This window comes from Rousettus aegyptiacus, unplaced genomic scaffold, assembly GCF_014176215.1.
Source record: "Rousettus aegyptiacus isolate mRouAeg1 unplaced genomic scaffold, mRouAeg1.p scaffold_m13_p_3, whole genome shotgun sequence".
Lineage (NCBI taxonomy): Eukaryota > Metazoa > Chordata > Mammalia > Chiroptera > Pteropodidae > Rousettus > Rousettus aegyptiacus.
This window is the reverse complement of record NW_023416306.1, coordinates 19,036,110-19,057,915: the sequence shown is the minus strand read 5'-3', so window position 1 is coordinate 19,057,915 and position 21,806 is coordinate 19,036,110. Positions and strand designations below refer to the sequence as shown.

Genomic DNA, 21,806 nt, shown 5'->3' with positions numbered 1-21,806 from the left:
AATACTCCTGCAACTTAAAATGTTTATAAAAATTATATCTATTTTAAAGGGCTGAAAGATGAAAAGGAGAATGGCAGAAATTGTAAATATGACATTCTTTTTGAGGCGATTCCTCCCACAGTTGCCAGATGTTCTGGATTGATATTTATGAAGCATAGATTCTTGGCAGAGCAGGAGAGAGGTAGAGCCTGTTCTGCTATAATATGATAGCTGTGTGATTAAAAACTTCTATAAAAAAGTTTTTAAATAAAGTCATAAAAACAATTATTCAATTGGGAAGTAGGTATTTAGGCTAAAGAGTTCCAGATTCAAAATCACAAACATATTTTTCTACATGAATTTCAACTTTTAACTATAAGTTCAGATTAAAATATTAGTTGCTCAAAACTAACAAAACTAAGACCAAATATTACAAATCAAATTCTAACACATAAATCCTGAACAAAGTCAATCAGCTCTAAAGCCATTGAAATAAACTGCAATAATATCATTTCTGGGGATTTATCCTATAGATATATTCAAACACAGCCAGCATATTTTTCTTTATGGTATTTTATTTTTAAAAATTGTAAATAATCTACATAACCATAAGTACAGAAGTAAATTACATTGGATTCATAAAGCGAAATCCTATTCAACTTTTTAAAGTTATTAAGATATTCTATCCTTACCGATACAAAATGATCTCCAAGATATACTGTCAAGTAAAAAGAGCTACAAACAGAAACAAATGCAGATGTACTATAATAAGCCCTAACTAGAGCTAATAATCAATTAACTTTAAAAATATTTAGAAAGTGAAATTAGAAAAATGATACCCCAAATACTTTATTTGAATTTAAAATACCAATTTGTTTTCATTTGCCAATCCTTTAATACCGAGCTAAGGCTTTATTTACATTTGAATATGGGTCTGCTAACTGGACTTCTGCAAGATCTTCCAAGCAAAGCCACACACAGGACTTCCAAACTAGCTCCCAGAAGGTAGAGTTGAAACTTAAAATTCTCGTAATGCAATGTGAGTACAAATACCTTGCTCACGTGTGTGTGTGTGTGTGTGTGTGTGTGTGTGTGTGGTGTTCTCCAAATTTACAGTTGTTCTTACAGCAAATTTAAAGCTTTTTTTTTTTTTTTTTGGTAACTTGCCTTCATTGAATATTTAACAAAACATTCACACCTTAGATTTCTCCCCAAATTATTTTCTTGTTGCACTCATTTTTATTAGATAATGTAATATTTAACTAGTTGTATCATTATCATAATAATCAGGCATACACAGCTTTTAAAAGCAAAAATGACAAATTCTTAGCAACTGTCAGGAGCTGAATTATTGTCCTTATAGTCTACTAACTTTTTTTTTTTTTCTGTCTAAATACATGAGTGTGCACTATATGCCAGGTGCTATTCTGGGTCTTGGAGATACCACAGTGAATCAAACAGGAGAAAATCTCTCCCCTTATGAGTTCAAGTTCCAGAGGGGTATGAAAGACAACTAACACAATAAACAAGTACAATATCTTTTAGAAAGCAAAGTATTTGGGGACTGTGGGAGAGCAAGTGCGGCTGTAAGGAGAAGTAAGGGGCTCATAAAGTAATCCAGAGAAGAGATAATGGTGGCCTTGAAGATGGGAAGGTGGTGATCACAGATATATGTGGATAGTAAAGCTGATATGATTTGCTACTAGACTGGATGCTGGGGAGAGAGAGGAATCAAGGAAACCTGTAAGCAACTGAAATAAAGGACAAGGAGGTCACTGATGACAGTTCACTGGGTCTTGGGAACGGAAGCCTCACTGGGTAGATTCAAGAGTAAACAGGAGAGAAATTGGATTCTGCAAGTATACACAACACTTTTAGGCAGTTTGCTGTGAAGGGATTAAGAGAAAAGTGGCCACAGGTATGAACTACTATGTTTTGCGAAGCTTTCATTAACAATCAAGTTGGTTAAGAAGAAAGTTAAGGTCTATACCGTATGTGTACGTATATAACCCCCACATACATATATGCTCATATACAGAGAGAATATTTTTAGAATGCTACATCGGAAACTGATTATCGCCAATTATATGTGAATTGTACACCTTAAATATGTGCAGTTTGTTATTTGTCAATTATACTTCAACAAGAGGGGAAGAGGAGAAAGGTGAAAGGGAGGGGGGAGGGAGGGAGAGGGAAAGAGAGAGGGAGAGGGCAAGAGGGAGGGGGAGAGGGAGAGGGAGAGGGAGAGAGATGGAGATTGAGAAGAGACTCATCAAGACTAGCACCAATCACCTTCAATGTCTTCTTCCCATCTATTGGTAGGAAGCGAGCGTCTGGCCTGCTCAAAACCAAGCAGCATGCTTAGTGGTGCAGGCTGTGTGCTGGGGAGGCCTCTGGGTGTCTAGCAATGTCTGTGGCTGGATAGTTCAGAATTTTGATCCAGGAATGAAATGTTGGCAAGCCCTTCTGGCTTTAGAACTAAAGTTTGTCCGTACTAGATATGATATCCGTATCTTAAAAAGAATAGCTAGCAGATCGGGGAAGATTTCAAATCCTATTAATGAAAGAATGAGTAATAAATCAATGGACACACCCATATACTGCTGCTAGAAGAGTCGTTTGACAATCTTTTTGGAAGCAATTTGACGACATCTAAATTTAAAAGTCCTCTTTTAACAATTCCACCTTTAGAAATGTATCATTCAGAAATCCTTAAAGCAGCAAATAAAATTATAAACACAGAATGTTCGATAAAGCAGTATTTGTAATGGTGGAAAACTGTATATTTAAACGTCCATCAATATTATAAAGAAGTGGAGTAGTAAAGCAGCCATCACACAGACTGACATTACTATATTTACCCACATGGGAAGATAAGCAAATTACATTAACTCTGTAAAGTTACAGCAGGCATAATTCCCCATTGGTTATAAAATCGCTATAGGTACTTACATGTGTATATATTTTACATGCATTACAAAAAATCTAGAAGGACATACACCGGGTGTTACCAGGACGGGACTAGGTGTGTAGACTTTAAATTTTAATGTAAACATTGTTTTAATTTTCAGTTTTTAAATAAAGAGCATGTTTCACTTAAAAAAAATGAAGACATATATGACAATATTCAGGTATTACTCTCATGACCACTCAAAAGGCTAGCTGGTGGGGAGAAAGACCGACCGAGGTTCCTGGAAGATAACACTTGTTTTAATCATCCAGGCTTTATGATCTGGAGGACTTTAAGGCTACATATTCATATTTTATAGGAGAAAAGAGATAGACCTGAGGTAGGACACATACTGTTTCTTTCCCATTCTAGTTGACTGACATTGGACAAGTTATTCAATTTTGTTGAGCCTCGATCTTCTTTTCTGTCAAATGGGGATATAATCTATTTTTAGCACTATTGTAAGGACTGAATGAGCATAGGGTCACCTCATAGGCTCCCTATGTTTTTGCCTCTGTCCTCCTTCAGGAAAAGCCCAAGGAATAAATCTAAAAAGAAATGTGGATATTTGGGGTGAACTGTTATGGGGTCTCCCAACAGAGAGATGGCAAACTGGGATGCTGTACTTCTTGCCATTGCCCTCGCCTCAGAGTGCCCACCAGGCCAGGCCATCCTTCAGCGTGAGAAACTCCTGAAGGTATCCACCAGCATTTCTCGATGAGCTCTCCAATTTCAGGGTCCGCCTCCTTTCTGCTTTGAGTAAAAAACAGCGTTTTCTTTTAGTTTCTTACTTTTAGACCCTATCTCATCTTTAAAAAAGATTTGAGGTAACAGAGAAATTAATAAAAGTTTAAATAATCCTTGATTTTACTATGCTTCAGGCGGTGGGGAAATGCTTTTTAAAGAGTGACGGACTACTTCGGCCTGTTACATGCTGCTCTGGCATTCTGAAAAAGGATGAAAGCCTTCTGGCTTTGGAGAGCCGGGCCACAGCGGAGTGGTGATGCTGTACTGTGAGCATGCTCGGAGCTGCGGTGCAGGGGCAGCTGCCCACAGCCCGGGCAGAGTCGGTGGAGTTTCTGGGCAGCTTGCTGGAAGTTTCTCTAGCACAGATGCGAGGCCTGGCCACTTGGCAGGGTGTGCCCCACAATCAAGACTGAGTTGCCCCGGCCAGGACCTAAGGCAGAGACCAGATCTCCAGAGTGAAGAAACTGGATGAGACTGACTTGTTTTTAATGACAGGGACTGACCCAGCTGAGATGTCTGAGGACAACAGATAAGGCAGCCAGGAAACTTCTTCAGGGAGTGGACGCAGGCCTTGCATTTCTGGTTTTCACAGGTTACAGCTTAGGTGGGGACGGCGGGGACTCATCAGGTAGCGTAAGCACCACGGTGGGGTGATCGAGTGGGGGTGATCGGCACTGGATGCATTCCAGCCACCTCTGTGGGACTGGGCCTGGGCCCCACCCTCTTGAAAACGGGCCGCTGGGAAAGAGCCAGTGCTGAGAAAATTCCATCACAGCCTAGTTTTGGCTAAAGAGGAAAACACACACACACACACACACACACACACACACACACACACACACAGAGAGATAAAACGAAAAAATAATTTTCCTAAGAAACAGAGGAGCAACAACACAGAACCAAACAAAGTTAAGAGTGGCTCCACATATTCTTTGTAAGGAATGGGAAGGGAACTTTAGGATTGTGCTGGACATTTCTATTGCTTCTCTTGCCACATTTATGCAACTGCCCGTTTCGTGCAGAGTTCTTAATCAAAGGTCTTAATCAGATCAAGCTTACAGACAGAAAACTGTTTGTTAAGGAAGATACAAGCTGTGTGGATTCATTTGCCTACCTTCAGCTCCAAGCTCAATGTCTGCTTCCAGTTTAGAGTGGAGAGAGAAATGGAATTTCTCAATTTAATCCAGGGATATGATGTGAATGAAGAGTTTCAAGTCTAATTTGTAATTTAGTCTTAATACTACTTAACATTTTAAGCTCTGCTGATACTTTCTAGGGCTCTCATTTTTCAAAAATACTAAACTTAATAAACTTTTATTTTTCAGACATGTGCTATTTCTTCCAGTCTTCTGTGGTCTTTTTATTTTAACTATGTTAAGTTTTAAGGTACAATTATATCTTTTAAATGCATCTTTACATTATCTTTTATAATGCCTCGTTGAATTTATCAGGGGCAACCCACACTTGAAACATTTACAAGGCATCTCAGAATGTGAAATTTAGTTCCTTAGTCTAATTACTAAGTGACAACTAATTCTGTAGTTTGTTCTTTAGTATTCGATTTCTTTTATTCCCCATTGTTTTCCATGGTCCAATGTGGAAAGTAATCTATACCTAAGTAGCTTAAAAAAAAAAAAAAAAGGTGAAGAATCACCAAGAATAGTATAATAACATGGATAGTATAAGATGGAATAGTATACAACTGAAAACTTCCAATAAGACAGAACTATTATGATAATAGGATAATAACAGTGAGGTTGCTAGATCGAAGACTTCTGAAAAAATCAAGTAGCGCATGAACATTTAACGAATATACAATATACTTATAGCTTAAAAGTTGGGGGTGAGGATCAGTAACATATATGAATATGTTTAGGTAGGAAATTTGTTTTTCTGCATCCTGCCTTCCCATCTCCCAACCCTCTTAGCATATTGACAAAGCTCCTATAGATCAACAGAGGACCTAGAGAGTATTACACTAAGTGAAGTAAGTCAGACAGTGAAAGATAAATACCGCATGATTTAACTCATATGTGGAATCTAAAGAAACCAAAACAAAACAGAAACAGACCCATAGAAATAGAACATAATCCGATGGTTGCCAAAGGGGAGGGAGGTGGGGGCACAGAAATAATAAAAATAAAATAAAATAAATAATGAGGGAAATGGGTACAGAAAAGGGAATAATGTGTGTCCTCTGAAATAGATACCTGGTTCAAAAAAGTACTGTGATCAGAAGCAAAAACAAGGTAGACGACAGGCCTCACTGTAGCTCTTTCAACTTTAATTCAAATGAGTCAATTATAATAAATGTCTTTAATAAAAAATACAACATGCTTTGGTACTTAGAAAAACTATAAACAGATCGTACAGGGAGAAAGCTGTGCATGTGTGCCATTGGTTTATCTGATAAGGGAATATCACTTAGCTTTTCTTTCTTTTTTTTTTTTACCTGTGTTCCTCAAATAAGAACATTCCCACCACACTTTCTTTGAGGATAAGAAGACACAAGGGAGAACAAAAAAGAATACCAGAGAATTAATTCTGGAAAGATGGGGAGAACACTGAGGACAAGCAGAAAGAAAAAGAACTGGATATGGACTAAAATGAGCTCTTCGGTTTTTTGTTTTTTAACTAAGAAGATATCCACACTATTCTTGTCAATGATATCATCTCTACACCACTGATGTTGAATTTTTATCACTTTGGGATTATTTCATAGGGGTTACATAAAATTCTAAATCATGGCATTTTTGGAAGAAGAAAACATTTCATGAGGAAACATAGGATTCAAGAAATCTTACTTAAACTCATAGTCTTAGGCAAGTCCTATTCTCACTGGCCTTCAGATATATATTTCAGAAGTTAAAAAATCTGGGAGTTCTTAATCATTTTTGTGAATTTTACCCCTTTGAGAGTCCAATGAAAACCATAGCTCTATCCTCAGAGGAGAAAAAATGTCCTAAAACAACATTTTGCTTACATTTCTAGGCAATCTACACCAAAATTTCTGGACCAAATTCTTTTTTTCCAGTTCTACTTGTGCTTTCAGGAATTAAAAAAGAAAAACCGTCTGTTTGACTTTGCCTAGTAGCTGCAGAATTGCAGAACTATGATGTTGGAGAATTAATGCAATTTGGCACTTCTTAAAAATCATTTTTAATTTAAGTATAGTATGTAATCTTACATTGGTTGTATTAGTTTCAGATATACAATATAGTGATTCGACATTTTTATACCTTACAATGTGATCGTCCCTGATTCTAGTGATCATCTGTCACCGTGCAAATGTATCACAATGCTATTTACTACATTCCTCTTCCCCTTTTCACCCATCCCCCACTCTCCTCTCCACTGGTAATCATCCCTCTGGTCACTGTTTCTATGAGTCTGTTTTGTTTTGTTTTGTTTTTAGATTCCACAAATAAGTGAAACCATATGGTTAAAAAACAACTCATCAATATGCTGCTTACAAGAGAGTCACTTCAGATCAAAAGACACACATGGACTGAAAGCAAAGGGATAAAGAATGATATTCCATGAAAATAGGAATAAAAAGAAAGCTGGGGTAGCAGTACTCTGATATTGGACAAAGCAGACTTCAAAACAGAATGTAAAAGGAGACAAAGAAGGATATTACATAACTTTAAAGGTCATATCCAAGAGGAGGATATAACAATTGTAAATATCTACACATCCAACATAGGACCACTTAAACATGTAAAACAAATGTTAATGAACATAAAGGCAGAAATTAACAGTATACTATAATAGTTGGAGACTTTACTATACTACTTATGTCAATGGATAGATCATCCAGACAGAAAATTAATAAGGACATAACAGCAGTGAAGACCAGTTTGGCTTGACAGACATTTACAGATATTTCATCCCCAAACTGCTGGTTTAACACTTTTTCTCATGTGCACATGAAACATTTTCCAGGACGGATCACAAAGAAGGCCATGAAACAAGCCTCGATAAATTCAAGATTGAAAATATATCAAGCATGTTTTCTGACCACAATAGAATGAAACCAGAAATCAATTAATTATAGGGGCAAAAATGGAAAAATACAAATTTGTGGACATTAAACAACATGCTTCTAAACAGGCAATGGATCAAATAGGAAATCAAACAGAAAACCAAAAACTATCTTGAAACAAATTAAAATAAAAATGTAAATCAACCTAGTTTAGGATTTCTCAACCTGGGCACTAAGACATTTTAGATAGGATGATGCTTTCTTGTGGTGGGAGGTGGGGCGGGGGAGGGTGGGATGGCATTTCCATCCTAGATGCTTAACAGCATCCCTGCCCTTTACCTGCCAGGTGCCAGTAGTACTCCTAATCATGAAAATCAAAAATGTCTCCAGACATTGCCAAATGTCCTCGGGGGTTGGGGCAAGGGGAATCAGTGGTCTAGATAACACTTTTATATAGAAAGGAAAATGACGTGAACAGCAACATCCTTAAAAATAACCTAGGTATTTGTATTAGTTTTCTATTGCTGTCAAAACAGATTGTCACAAATTTAGTGGCTCAAAATATAACAAATTTATTATAATTCTAAGAGTCAGAAGAGTTGACAAAGCTGTATTTCATTCTGGATGCTCTAGGGGAGAACTCGTTTCCATGATTTTTCCAACTTTTAGAGGCCATCTGTGTTCCTTGGCCCATGGATCCTTCCTCCACCTCTAAAGCCAACAATTCAGCAAAATCTCCCCATCTCAAGGTCCTTGACTTATCACATCTGCAAAGTCCCTATTGCCATGTAAGGTGATATATTCACATGTTCCAGGGAGAAGGAAATGGATTTCCTCGGTGGGCCATTTTCTCACTACTCCAGTAAAAAAATAAAAATTTAAAGTGACAAATAATTCACACCTAAAATGATTTAAGATAGATGCCCCCCGCCCCTGCCAGCCCTAGAAAATCGTGATTTTATTCTATGCTACAAGTATTTTCCTGAGAACATTTTATAGCATTTCCATTTACACATAAATTTATCTAAGGCAGAATCAAGTTTTTTGACTTTTAATGTTATAGTTTTCATGACTCACCCCATGCCTCCCGACCCTGTTGAGATCACTAGTATAAACTTACATTTTTAACACCCAACAAATGAGGAAATTTGTTCACTTCTTAATCTTTGGATTTTTCTTAGAATTTGAGAATTTCATTTGTAAATGTTTCCAGTTATTGTCATAGTTCTTTTTGGGTTGCTATAACAAAATATCACAGAATGGGTGGCTTATAAACAACAATTTATGTTTCATAGTTCTAGAGACTGGAAGTCCAAGATCGGGGTGCTGGTATGATAAGGTTTTAGTGAAGGACATCTTCTGGGGTGCAGATTGACAACTTCTGGTTGTATCTTTTCACGACAGAAGGAGCTAGGGAACTCTAGTCTCTTTTATAAGGACACTAATGCCATTCACGAGAGCTTCATCTTCATGATCTAAGTACCTCTCCCAAGGTCACACCTCCTAATACTATCACCTCAGAGGTTAAGTTTCAGCATATGAATTTGGGTGGAACACATTCAGACTACAGTGGTTCTATTTACAACTTCTTTATATTTCCTTTAATTTTTGTTGTTGTTGTCATTTCCCTTAAAAGCGAAAGGAGTATTTGGTTATTTGAACCCTCATCTGAAACCTTCACCAGTAACTCCTCTGTACCTTTTTTTTTTTTTTTTTTTAAGATTTCTGTTCATGTGTGCCAAGGACTGGGGCATCTTCAGTTACAGAACAATTAGTGACAAGTTAATTAAACCCAATTATCATTTAAAAAAAATTTTTAAACTCTTTTCTTCAGTCTGACCCTATAAACTGCTCTTTAGAGTAAAAGCCTGCATCTGCTCAACTGTATCTGAAAGAGATGATGAGTAAATAAAGCCATATAGTATTTACACTTAAGTTTTCCTTCCCCTTTTGAATTTTATGTTCAAGATTTGATTGTCTTTAAAAGCCCATTCCCCAGTCTTTGGAAGTTAAGCTTGGTGAGGTTGACAGGAGGCAATTAGGAGGAAGGTAGAGAGAGAAGTAGTGGCGTAAGGATAGAGTATTTCTTGACTCACTTTCCCACAAAAGTGGCAAACCGAATCTGAGGCTTTAATTTAACTCTTCTGCATTCTCAAGGATAGGACTTCCATTCATAGAAGCCTATGCTGACAGCATGTTTATAAAGGTAGAGGAAGAAGAGGGGGAAGAGAGAGAGGGTAGATTGTGTTCTGGTTTAAAAAAAAAAAAAAGCCACTGACCAAATTCATTTTTTCAATTATGGGTAGTTTTAAGGGTTTTCACTCTCCTCTCCTAAAAGCTCCTGAACAAGACTTCTGGCTCATACAAGATAGTATATAGACTGCTTTCTCCTGCTCCTCCCAGCTAAGAACAAATACAAACCCTAGAAAAGATACAAGAGGAAACCAAAGAGAACTCTGAAATGCAGAAAGAGGAAGGTGAACTGGTTAGAAACCCCAGGACTGACTGGTCCTGCAATCTACAACCTAAGAGAAGAAGGCAGCTAAGCCTAGATTTTCCAGACTCCAAATCTTGCAATAGAAGGCAGCTCAGGTAGGCTCACTCCCTCCTCAGATCAAATGGGAGTCCCACCAACACATCAAGCTAGCCAGCTCCACTGGCAAGGGGAATGGATGGGAACTCCACTGACAGTAAGTGGCTAGGGAAAGCATTCTCCTTACTCATCGGGCCTAAGACTCCCTTCCTCCCGTGAGAGGTAACAGGGAACTGGCAGCACCAACAAAAGAGATCCTGACACACTCAAAAATGGCCTCACTGGGAAGTGTTCTCCTTCTCTGCAGTCTGGTGGAAGTGGGAGGAAATGAGGATCATGGCACGAGTGCCAGAAAGCCTATCTGGTCTCACAGGCCAATGAATTCCTGCCCCCATCCTCACCAAAGGCACTAGAGAGCTGTACCAGGGAAACTAATCCATCCCCTCAGGCAGCACTAGCAGGGACCAGTGGGATCCCTAGCAGCCCCAGATAAACCAGGCAGACCAAAATAACACTACAAAGTCCCTGAAACTGTGTTATTGGAAGCACAGCCTACAAAATTAGAATAGAATCTGTGTGCTAAACTTAAATGGGACAACTACCTGCTAAAAGGAAACATTTAAATAAGACCCTGAGTCTCCTAATATAATGGCCAAAATGTCTAGGATACAATGAAAATTCACCCATTATATCAAAAACTAGACAATTACTATTTGAGTAAAAAGAATGAACTGATGCTAACACTAAGGTGGATCATGTTAGAATTACTTATGATGATTTTAAAGCAACAACCATAAAAATGCTTTAACATACAACTGCAAATTCTTTAGAACAAATGAAAATCAGAAACATAGCAGCAAAGAAGTTATGAAAAATAATCAAGTGAAAATTATAAAAATATGCAAAAAGAAATAGCGAGTTCAATATCAACAGGACAGATATTAATGAGCCTGAAGATAAATCAATAGAATCTATTCATTCTGAACAACAGAGAGAAATAGACTTAAAAAAAAGAAAAAACAGAGCATCGGAGACAGTGAGACAGTAACAAAAGGACCAACATTCATCACATATCATCAGAGTACCAGAATAAGAAAACAAAGAGAGTAAGTTTTAAAAAATGTTAGAAGAAATAATTGTTTCAAATTCCCAAAGCTGGCAAATTATATGTATGTATGTATGTATGTGTGTATGTATGTGTGTATGTATATATGTGTGTGTGTATGTATGTGTGTGTGTATATATATATATGTATATATACCTACAGATTCAAAAAACTGTATAACTCAAAAAGGATAAACCCAAAGAAATCCACAGCAAGACATTTCGTAATTAAGTTTTGAGAACTGAAGCAAAAAAGACGAAATATCTTGACAACATCCAGAAAGAAGTTACCCATTACCAATAAGAGACATTCACATAAAAGCAAAGTTCCCATCCAAAATCATGGAGAAGAAAGTGGCACATTTTCCAAGTGCTGAAAAAAAAGGGCTGTCATCTTCGAATTCCATATCCAGCAAAACGATCATCCAGGAATTAAGAGAAAATAAAGATATCCTCAAATGTAGGAAAACTAACAGAATTTGCTGTTAGCAGAGTTAACTTTAATGACTGACTAAAAAGCTTTTCAAACAGAAAGGAAATTATAAAAGAAAGAATCTTGGAGCATCAGAAAAGGAAGAGCAACAAAAGAAACAGAAATATGGCTACTGACAATAGATGATCTTTCTCATGACTTTTATAGAACACATTACATAATTGAAACAGATACCATAACACCTTCTGATAGTCAAGACAATGAGATTTAAAAGTGGGGAAAGTAAAGAGACCTAAATGGAAGTAAGGCTTCCACACTTCGAAGTGGTAAAATGCCGGTATCAATGGAGTGTAATAAATCAACAAAGGTGTACTGTAAAACACAGAACAACCAATGAGAAAACAACGCAAAGAGATATACTCAAAAACACTGTAAATAAATCAAGATGCAATCCTAAAAGCCCCAAATATTTACTTGGGAATTCTGCATATTAGATGGCTAAATGTACAGAAAAGCATAAAGTAATTTAGGGAAAAGTGCTAGAGTAGGAGCTACCTTACTCCGGGATGGATCTAAACTAGAGCGTGATCTGACAGTAACTGGGGCTGTAGATCACCAAAACCTACTAGGCCTCGGTTTTCACATCTTTAAAATAGAAGTGGCTGTAAGACAACCTGGTCCATTTACGGTGCTTAAATTTGATTATTCTAGAAATTATTATGGATCTGCATTCTTCCTCCCCATCCTATGTTATTCCTTATGATTCAAATGTCTCTAAAAGTGCTCTGAAAACTGTGCTCTGAAAACTATTCCAGGAATATACGAGATTTCTGATTTATGTCAATTCAGTTGTTCTAATGTTTTCATACCAAAAAAAGACTTACCATTTTCTTACACACACACACACACACACACACACACACACACACACACACACACATCTTTTCTGGTCTCATAAAAGAGCTAAAATGGGTTCATAAGAAAATTACACTACAATAAAGGCTAAGCTCTTGTCCAATGCAATTAATTCAGCTTCCTATCAATTGCTCCTTGTTTATTTGTTCTTGGAAAGTAAGTGATGTGTTTTTCTCATTTTCGTTTTTCTCTTAAGCATATTTTAAGAATATTTTCCACTTAAAGTAGGAATTAAAGTATTATTAATTTGAAAAATTTAGTAAGCTATTTTAGAATATTTTTATTATTTTAAAATATTTCAAGATATTTTAAATAATTTAACAATGATTTATTAACTTAATAAAATATTGATAAACTATTTAGATGGCTATTTTTACCATCGAAATATCTTAATTATGGTAATTTACTTTTAATTATTAAAGTTTTAAAATAGGATATACCTATATAAATCAATGTCTTATCACATAATACCTTTGAAAGAAATCCAAAGGGAACTATAAAGTAGAATACAATCTAAGTGGCTACATATTTAGTAAACACATTGAATAGAACATTCTAGCCTTTCGGAGAGAGACTCATTAGGTAATGAGGTTAGCTGGACAATGAAAAAGAATGCCTTTTCCTCTGTGGACTAGAAACTCTGCCGCATGGGTACAACTTCCCAGAGTGCCTCGTAAATTCAGAGATAGCTCCTCAGGGTGCTGGGAAACCTAGGGTACTGGGAAGAATCTTGTTGAAGGAAAGGGCGGGTGGGCCCAGTGTCCCTTCAGGAGAATGGGAGTGCTCCATGCACAGGAAAAGTTCAAAGGGACTTCTGGTTTGCATTTTAGAAGGGACAGGAGGACTACAGAGCAGACACCAGAGTGGTAAAGATTTGTATGATCCTGATCTCTTTTTGTACCTTCCCCATATTCCCATTACCTTCTGTTTCTCAGTTGGGATTTGAAATTAAACCCTTGATAATATACAAAAGGTCTAGGTCCTTGTATAAGGGACAACGAGAGAGCAGAAAAGGCTGGGGAGACACTATCCTGGTCTAAAGAAAACCTCAGAGGCAGAAAACCCAGAGTGAGATAGGAAGTGGACAGATGAGAAGCAGTTTGGGTCGGTGAGGGTTATGGATGGAAAAAGCAAAGCACAAAAGCAATGCAGAAACAAAACTGTTAAATCACAGCTTTTAAATTCTGAATAGAAAACGGAAAGAAAAACACAACGTCTTTCCACACACACACCACTTCTGACCACCCATAAGGCGAGGCCCCTTCTCCGTGACCTCTCCCACATGAAGGTGACCAGAACATGCCACAGAACCTTGGAACTGGGAAACCCGGTTAAGTGCCAAGAATCTCCCTCCCTCAAAGGCAATTCTGACTTCTTTATAGATGCAAATGTCTAATCCCAGAACCAGAGATAAAATATAACACTTCGAAAAAGGAAAACTCTTGTCTTTTAATGACGGTTTGCAAAAAAAAAAAAAAAAAAAATAGAATAGAGGTCAAAGATGCTTTTCTGAATGCAGAGTTCTTATTTAACTGTTTTTACTTCTAAAAGCAAAGAAAGAAGATGAAATATGAAAGAAGATGAGAGACTGAATGAACTTCTTTTATACAAAACCCAATTTCAGACATTCAGCATTCTGAGAGCACTGAAATTTTCCTAATGGAGCTAGTGTTTATTCAGGCTTTTGTCTATGGCCATGCCACCCTGCACAAGCCTGATCCCATCTGATCTCAGAAGCTAAGCAGGGTCAGGCCTACTTAGTACTTGGATGGGAGACCACCTGGGAAGGTGCTGTAGGCGTAAACAATAAAAAAATAAAGAATTGTAAACTGACAAGATCCTTGCAATCTGTGAGGTCGACCAAGGATTGCCTCGCCTAAAAAAAAATAAAAAATAAAAATAAATAATGAAATAAATATTCAGGATTTTATCAACTATAGAAACTGTCTGAGTCTAAATCTGAATCAACTATTAAAATACAAGGCTTATGTCTCTTGCTGAAGACAATATGTCAACATCAGTTTTTTTTCATTATTCAGAAGCTGTTCAGAGAAAAGGACTAGAGCATCCACTCTAAATGTTACCAGGACACTGTGTCCTTCCTTCCTCACCCTTCAGTGCATAGGACGCTAATCTTGCCTCTCTTGGGATTGCCCCTCTGAGTGAAAGGACGGACCTCAACTGGACTGAGTTATCCTCGGGAAGGTCTGCACAGGAACAAGGCAAGGAGGTTAATAGGCACTGGACAAGGATCCATGGTAGACGTTTTGCATTTACTCTTCAACACAGTGTATTACGTAGGATCAGTTGTCCAATTTCCCAGATGAGGAGCCTAAAGTTGAATTCAATTGATTTGTCAAGCTACCATTCAAAATGAAGTCTGTTCAAATCTACATATTCCACTGTATTCTCGAACCTAGAAATTCATCTGGCATATAATAGATGTCTGTCTTTATTTTAAAGTCTTGAACTATCTGACTCAAAGCATTTTTCCACCAGACCATGCCACTTGGAAAATATAGACTTTCAGAGCAGCCATTACTTTAACTGCAGGTTTGCAAAGGTAGTGTTTACCACTATCATAAGTTGCTCTTAGAGCCAAATCAGAAATGTTTGTAAAAGAAATGAAAATCAGCACCAAGTTGCCATACACACGCACATGCACACACACATACACACACTTGATTCTAAGTCTCTAAGTCCAAGTTTTGCAAATGTAGCAATGAAACATGACACACACACACACACACACACATTTTAAATAAGTAAATCCATATTTAGCTTTAGGTATATAATAACTAGACTAGACCAGCAGATAGGTGCATAATGGGCCCCTTTTGGATGGAACGAAGTAAGTGAAGGGGAATTATGTGAAATAAGTCTGAAGAACAGGTTGTAATATGATTTTGAAAGGATGAGAATATCAGAGTAAGAAATGTCAGCTGTCCTTAGGCAGCGGGGATCCATTTGAATTGATTGCAAAGGCCAAAGTGACTATTTCGCAGAACACAGAAGGAGAGTGAGGTGCAGAAAGTAGAGAGAATGGCTAAGAAGTTCAGCTGAGTACCTGCTTTATTCCTCCATAGGAGGCTGGTTGTTATTAGATTGTATTAAAGAGACATGTCCAAGCTTGACAAGTATCACTGCCCTTTATTGTTGAGATGGACAAAAAGGAGGAGTTCCCCATTGCTTTTTTCCCTTTGGTTCTTGCCCACAAAGGATGCCATCATCTCAAATGGGACCTCTGCCCAGGGGAAAGCAAACTCTACACTCACGAACTTACAAACTCCCAGCCCGAGCTCAATTCTAATCATACCTAAGTCTCTTCGTCTTCTTATGTAGTTGTCTAACTTTTAACTGTCTTATCATTGAGTATACAAATGTCTTTAATGTGTTTCTACCAAACATCTAGAACAATGCTGGCTGAGAGAATAACTCATGGTTTTCTTCTTTTCCAGACAGGCCCAAGGAGGCAGAACTCTCATACTTAAAAGGAAGATACCTAATACAGACTTCCCTCTCTCTCTTCCCACTTCTTTTCCTCATTATCCTCATTATAGACTCAGAAGAGTAGTGTTTTTTTTTTTTCCCACTGAGATACTGCTTCTGTGTTTCACTTCTCCTTCTCCTTAAAAATGAATGTTCTACCTTTTCAGACTAATTTAAGTGCTAATCCCATCCTCAAAAATGGAGTCTGTTCTTATTTTTAATCACCTGGCTTGCAAAGGAACTTGAGGGAAACAGATCTCACAAGTCAAAAATAAAAGTCTGAATTCAGTGATTGGAATGACCAGGGGTGGTCTCTGCGCAAACTACACGATGTGCATACACTGTTAGGTCCTATGTTTAAGACACATTGTCCTCAGAATACTTTGAATTGTTTTTAAACTCCGTATAACGGTACTCCTCATCTACTGTGTTTAGGATTTTTAGTTTTTCTTTATCTTCTTTCATTTAAATAAATTAATCTTTGTTGCTCTTTTATGATCATGACTAATAAGCAGTGTAGAGCATTTGAAAAATAAAATATACAACAAAATTTCTAATTCCTCCTGTGAAATTGAGACTGTGAACATCTCATACGTATTTATAAATGCACACGTATACACACAACCAAATACACATTTATCTCTGGACACATTTTTTTCCCTCAGAATTCCAAGAAGTACAAAGACATAAAAGGATATGAATAAAGTCTTTAGATGTATATTTTAACTTATTTTTCTATACTTATTATTATTAATAATGGAACATTAACTGATGTCCCTAAGAAGAGAAATTGAATAAGTTTGCCTTCTTTTACCTCTCCTTGCTTACTTTTGGGTGTTTGTTGATATAATAATTTAATTAATTATCACATTATCCATTTGTAACCATTTTTAAACAACAACAATGACCCAAATAAAGCAAATATATAAATATAAAATGATATAATCCTGTGGTAAAATATTAGGCAGATTTTCAATGTTAAGGATAAAGGAGGTACTATTGAGTATAATCTCAATTTTATAACATGACTATATATACTCATATGCATGTATACACACATGTATAGCTTCTATTGAGGCTTTGCTATATGGCTTACACCGTGCAAAGGTCATCAGATATACTTTATCATGTAATTCCTGTCTTGCAATAACCATATAAGATAGGCACTCCTACTACTTCTATTTTACAAATGAGGAAATTAAGGTTCGGAGAGCTCAAGAAGCTGTTTTGGGCAATACAGATAATAAATGGTAATGCTGGGATCTGAATCCAGAACAGAATGCATCCAGAGCCTTCGTTCTGAGCCATAAGGCCATACTGCCATAGGGACAATAAAAAAAGCAATGGATAAAAATATATCAGATTTATGGTGGTCAAATACAGATGACTTGTATTCTTATTTAAATGTTTCTGAATATTATAAAACATTCACATTAGATGTGATTTACTTTGATAACCAGGAATAAATCAGTGAACAGTTGATAAATATCACACGCAACCTTGTGACTCAGAGCCATGAGGCCTAGAAACCTTGCTCTGCAGGACAACCATTATTATAATGAGGGGACCCTCTGCTTGTCCACGGGGTTCTCCTTTTCCTTTCTTTGCAGCTGAGATGGAACAGTCTCCTAATGAGGTAGATGTCATTTTAAGCTCCTCAGGTCTTCTCTAGAGAATGCTAATTACCACCCCCACCTTCCACCTCGCCAAATAAACAAAAATACTAACTTCAAACATTCTATACTAAACCAGAAATTTTAAAATAACAGTATTCAGATGTTATCTGAAAATATAATCTGAAAAGAAGGACCTGGAAAAAAGAACTATAAAATGCATGGCAGACTGCAGAATTCATTCTTCTAAGTTAAAAAAAAAGATTCTTAAAGGCTATTGGGAGACGATATAGCAGAATTCTTAGTTCTGTGTATATTCATTTTTAATACTATAACAACTTTTTGTAGTTGGAAGATAAAATTAACTTTTTGAAACATAATCCAAGGGATGGAAAATAAGATTTTTAAAATTTAACTTTTGGGGAGGCAGGGCAGTAAGTTTTAAAAATACTAAAATACTATGCAAAACTTCATTCTAGACTGAGTCAACCAATATGTTAGAAAGGCAAGGCCCACGGAAATGCTCTCCCTGAACTGCACTATGGCAGCGGGCCTCCAGCCTTCATGGAGGAATGTTAAATGACCTTAGGGGACATAATCGTCCATGTGCTGAATGTCGTGAGTTTTTCAATACACCACACCTTGGCTGATGTGACCATCGCAGAGGAAGACCCATAGAAGAAATGGTTCTTTGGGCTAGTACTGAGAGGCGCTGTTTCTCCTGATGGTACCTTTTGGCCACCAAATCATGAATCTAACTGTATTTACGTCCACATTAACTGCTAGAAAATATATCTTTGCCTGACTCCATTTCACTTTCTCAATTTCTCCCTTTCCCCTTTTTCCCCCTTAAATCCTTTTTTTTTTTTTTTTAATACAAGGTGAAGAATAAACAAACACGGGCATATACTCCATACATGTCTATAAAATTACTTATCTAATATTGCTATTTGGACATAAAAACCACCCAATGTGAAAGGAACCAGCATGTCTCCTATGGACCGAAAAGGAGAAAATAAATTTTCATTCTTATTTTAACAGTGAGATCCAAACAGTCTAAGGTCTGTCAGCCACAAGCCATTCAGTAGACACTCAGATTACAACCTGACGGTCCCAACAGGGCTGCTGGCTTATCTACAGGATCACAATTACATCCTGATGATTGTTTCCATGCCACTGTGCTCGGGAAGTAAGTGTTTGGGGTGTAAGCCTTCTAGCTATCCTAACCAAAGGGACTGTTGGGTTAGAGATGTGACATTTCAAAAAACAGAGTGGATGGAAGAAAGTGCAAGTGAAGGAATAAGTCAAGAGACAGGAGAATTGTAGGAAAGAGTAATGTCTCAGCAGCCAAAGGGAGAGAAAAACTCAAGAAAAAGTGTTAAGCGATACATTCTTTAAGACAAATATTTCTGCAACAACATTAAAGAAATGCAGATTTAAATAAATAATACTTCATCCTTTAGCGTGCCATTTTATATCATCAATTCATTCTAAAATGGTGCTTTTCAAAAGCTACTTTTTTTTTTTTTTTTTTTACAACTGTACTCAAAACACATGGTACATCTAATGGACATGCCCTAAGGTGACCACAATGACTTGCATCCTTGTATAGTCCCTTGTGTGTAAGAAGAACCTGTAACTTGCTTCTCACAAATAGAATATGGCAATGGTTATAGGGTATTCCCTTGATTAGGTTCTGTTAAATGGTAAAGATGAAGGGATTCTGAAGATGTAATTAAACTGACTTTAAACTGTTCAGAAAGATTATCCTGGTTCAGTCAGACTTAATCAAGTGAGTTCTTTTAAAAAGAATCTAGAGGCCAGAGACTAGACTCTCTTTCCACTGCTGACTTTGAAGAATCAAGGTGCCATGAATCCTACCGCAAGGAAATAAATTCTGCTAACCACCTGAAGGATCTTAGCAGCAGATTCTTCTCTAGTCTAGCCTCCACATGGGAATGCAGCCCACTCACCACACTGATTTCATTCAGCATGGTGAGGTCCTGAACAGAGGACCCTCTAAAGAGTGACTGGAATTCTGACCTACAGAAACTGTGATAGTACCATAAACTTAGTGGATATTTTACCATAAACTTAGTGGATATTTTACCACTAAGTTTATGGTAATCTATTATGCAGCATAAAAAAATGAATACAATATCTAAAGACAGTAAAATCGCATAGGAATTGCCTTATAATATTAGCCAATCAGAAAAAAAATGGAATGGAAAGTTCAGACTCCTTTTTTAGGAGTTTCTATCATTTACATTCTCTTTTTTCCTGTATTTAGCCTTAATGTTTATTTTTCAAACCACTTTACTGAGGTATGGCTGACATCAGTCTCATAACAGCTTACATCATAATTAGCAAAGCTCTCCCACATCAAATGTTTCAGATTTATTAAATTAAAGCGACTGCCACCATGTCCATGATGCTGGACTGGAGGACCACCCCACGGTGTCCTTGCGAGGATTCAGCAACTTGCTTGCCCAAAGAAACTTGCCTCCTGTAGGCCAGGAAATGATCACCCTGGCTGGCCTGGGACTTTCACAATTTTCTAGTCAGCTAACAGAGAACCAAGATAACAATCTTAGACTGTTACAGTGACTCAGCACACTCAAGCCAATGCCTTCGATTCCGAAGCTACAAGGCCATTTGTTCTCCCATCACTTCCCATTTGGGCATGAAAACCACCAAAGCATGGGACCAGCAAACTTCCTACAGATCTGAAAGAAGAGCCAAGGTTTCATTTCCATTTCAACACTGAAGTCAAACATAATCCAAGGCCAGGCTATCTGGCTGAGACTCGGTTCCATAATAGCATGTGCTCTCTGCTGTGTGCACAATTATACCCTGATGATGTATTTCCATGCCGCTGTGCCCAGAAAGTGGTCAGGCAGCAATGGCCCTGGTATGAGTGAAAGGGTTAGACATGGGAACATTTGGGGAACAGGAGAATAGGAGGAAGAGAAAGTTATCTGTTTAGTGAGGCATTTTTTCTGTTGTTTAGAAATTGAACTTAAAAATTCTTGTATTATAATTTTTGAGTGATTAATACAATGTTTTTGACACATAGTTAAAAGGCCACCAAGAATTTTCTTTTGAAATTATTTTTAACAAAGGATTGGCAATTTTTTTTCAAAGTGTTATGATTTCTACATACTAATTAGAACTATTGTGACACTTAAATGTACTAGATGCAGGCAAAATTAGCAAATTTTATTACTTACAAAACATTAGAGACTAGCAATCATCTTTCCTTTCCTTTCTTCCTTCTTCCATTTTTAACTTTTGAAATACTAAGGGCAGCAACAGAGCAAATAAGGAGCAAAGAGAATACCAATTATCTTTTTTTTCTAACTACCTTCCTTCCCATCTTCCTCTTTAATTTTAACTTTAGAACTATTAAAAGGTAGCAACACAGCAAGTAGGAAGCAGTATACTGAAATTACAGATCCTGTGTTATGGTGTGGGCTCCAGCAAATACTAAGTTATCTTCAACAATCCACATAATCTTGAGCCTCAGTTTTATCATCTCTAAAATGGGGAAAATATCTACACTGTCATACCGATACAATATACAACTATAATGTAATGCAAATTTTAAGAGATCATACGTGTCTATGGAAATACCATAAAACCAAATGTTGCAGGAAAGCTAGGTGCTTTTTCATTTTTTTGTTTGATGTTTTCTTATATAAACTGACAGACATACTAAATTTAAAAATAAGTAGTCTGTTACTTTATTCCTAATAAAAATTAAAATGTTTGAAAGTAAATTTCATAGTTGCTGTCAGAATAAACAAAAATAGTAACAGTTAACATTTATTAAGTGCTTTAATAACGTTTATTAATGACATGCATTGTGCTAAGGGGCGCCATATTTTATTTTATTTCACTTTATTTTCTCATCTGATTCTCATGCAAAGTAAGACCTATTATTATCTCCATTTTGCAGATGAGGAATCTGAAGTTTCAGGAAATTAAGCAATAAGTGGTAAACCTAAAATATAAAAGCACACAGTCTAGTCCAGAGCCCACAATTAACCACTCAGCTG

The 21,806-nt window shown here is 36.9% G+C and overlaps 1 protein-coding gene and 1 pseudogene across 10 annotated transcripts in view; one reads left to right on the top strand and one right to left on the bottom strand.

Annotated features, from left to right (window-relative positions):
* The window catches only part of LPAR1 (lysophosphatidic acid receptor 1), a 120,202-nt gene that overhangs the window by 8,689 nt on the left and 89,707 nt on the right, over window positions 1–21,806 (bottom strand). The gene's annotated exons all lie outside the window — the stretch shown is intronic.
* Window positions 14,333–14,446, top strand: LOC118600511 (annotated as a pseudogene).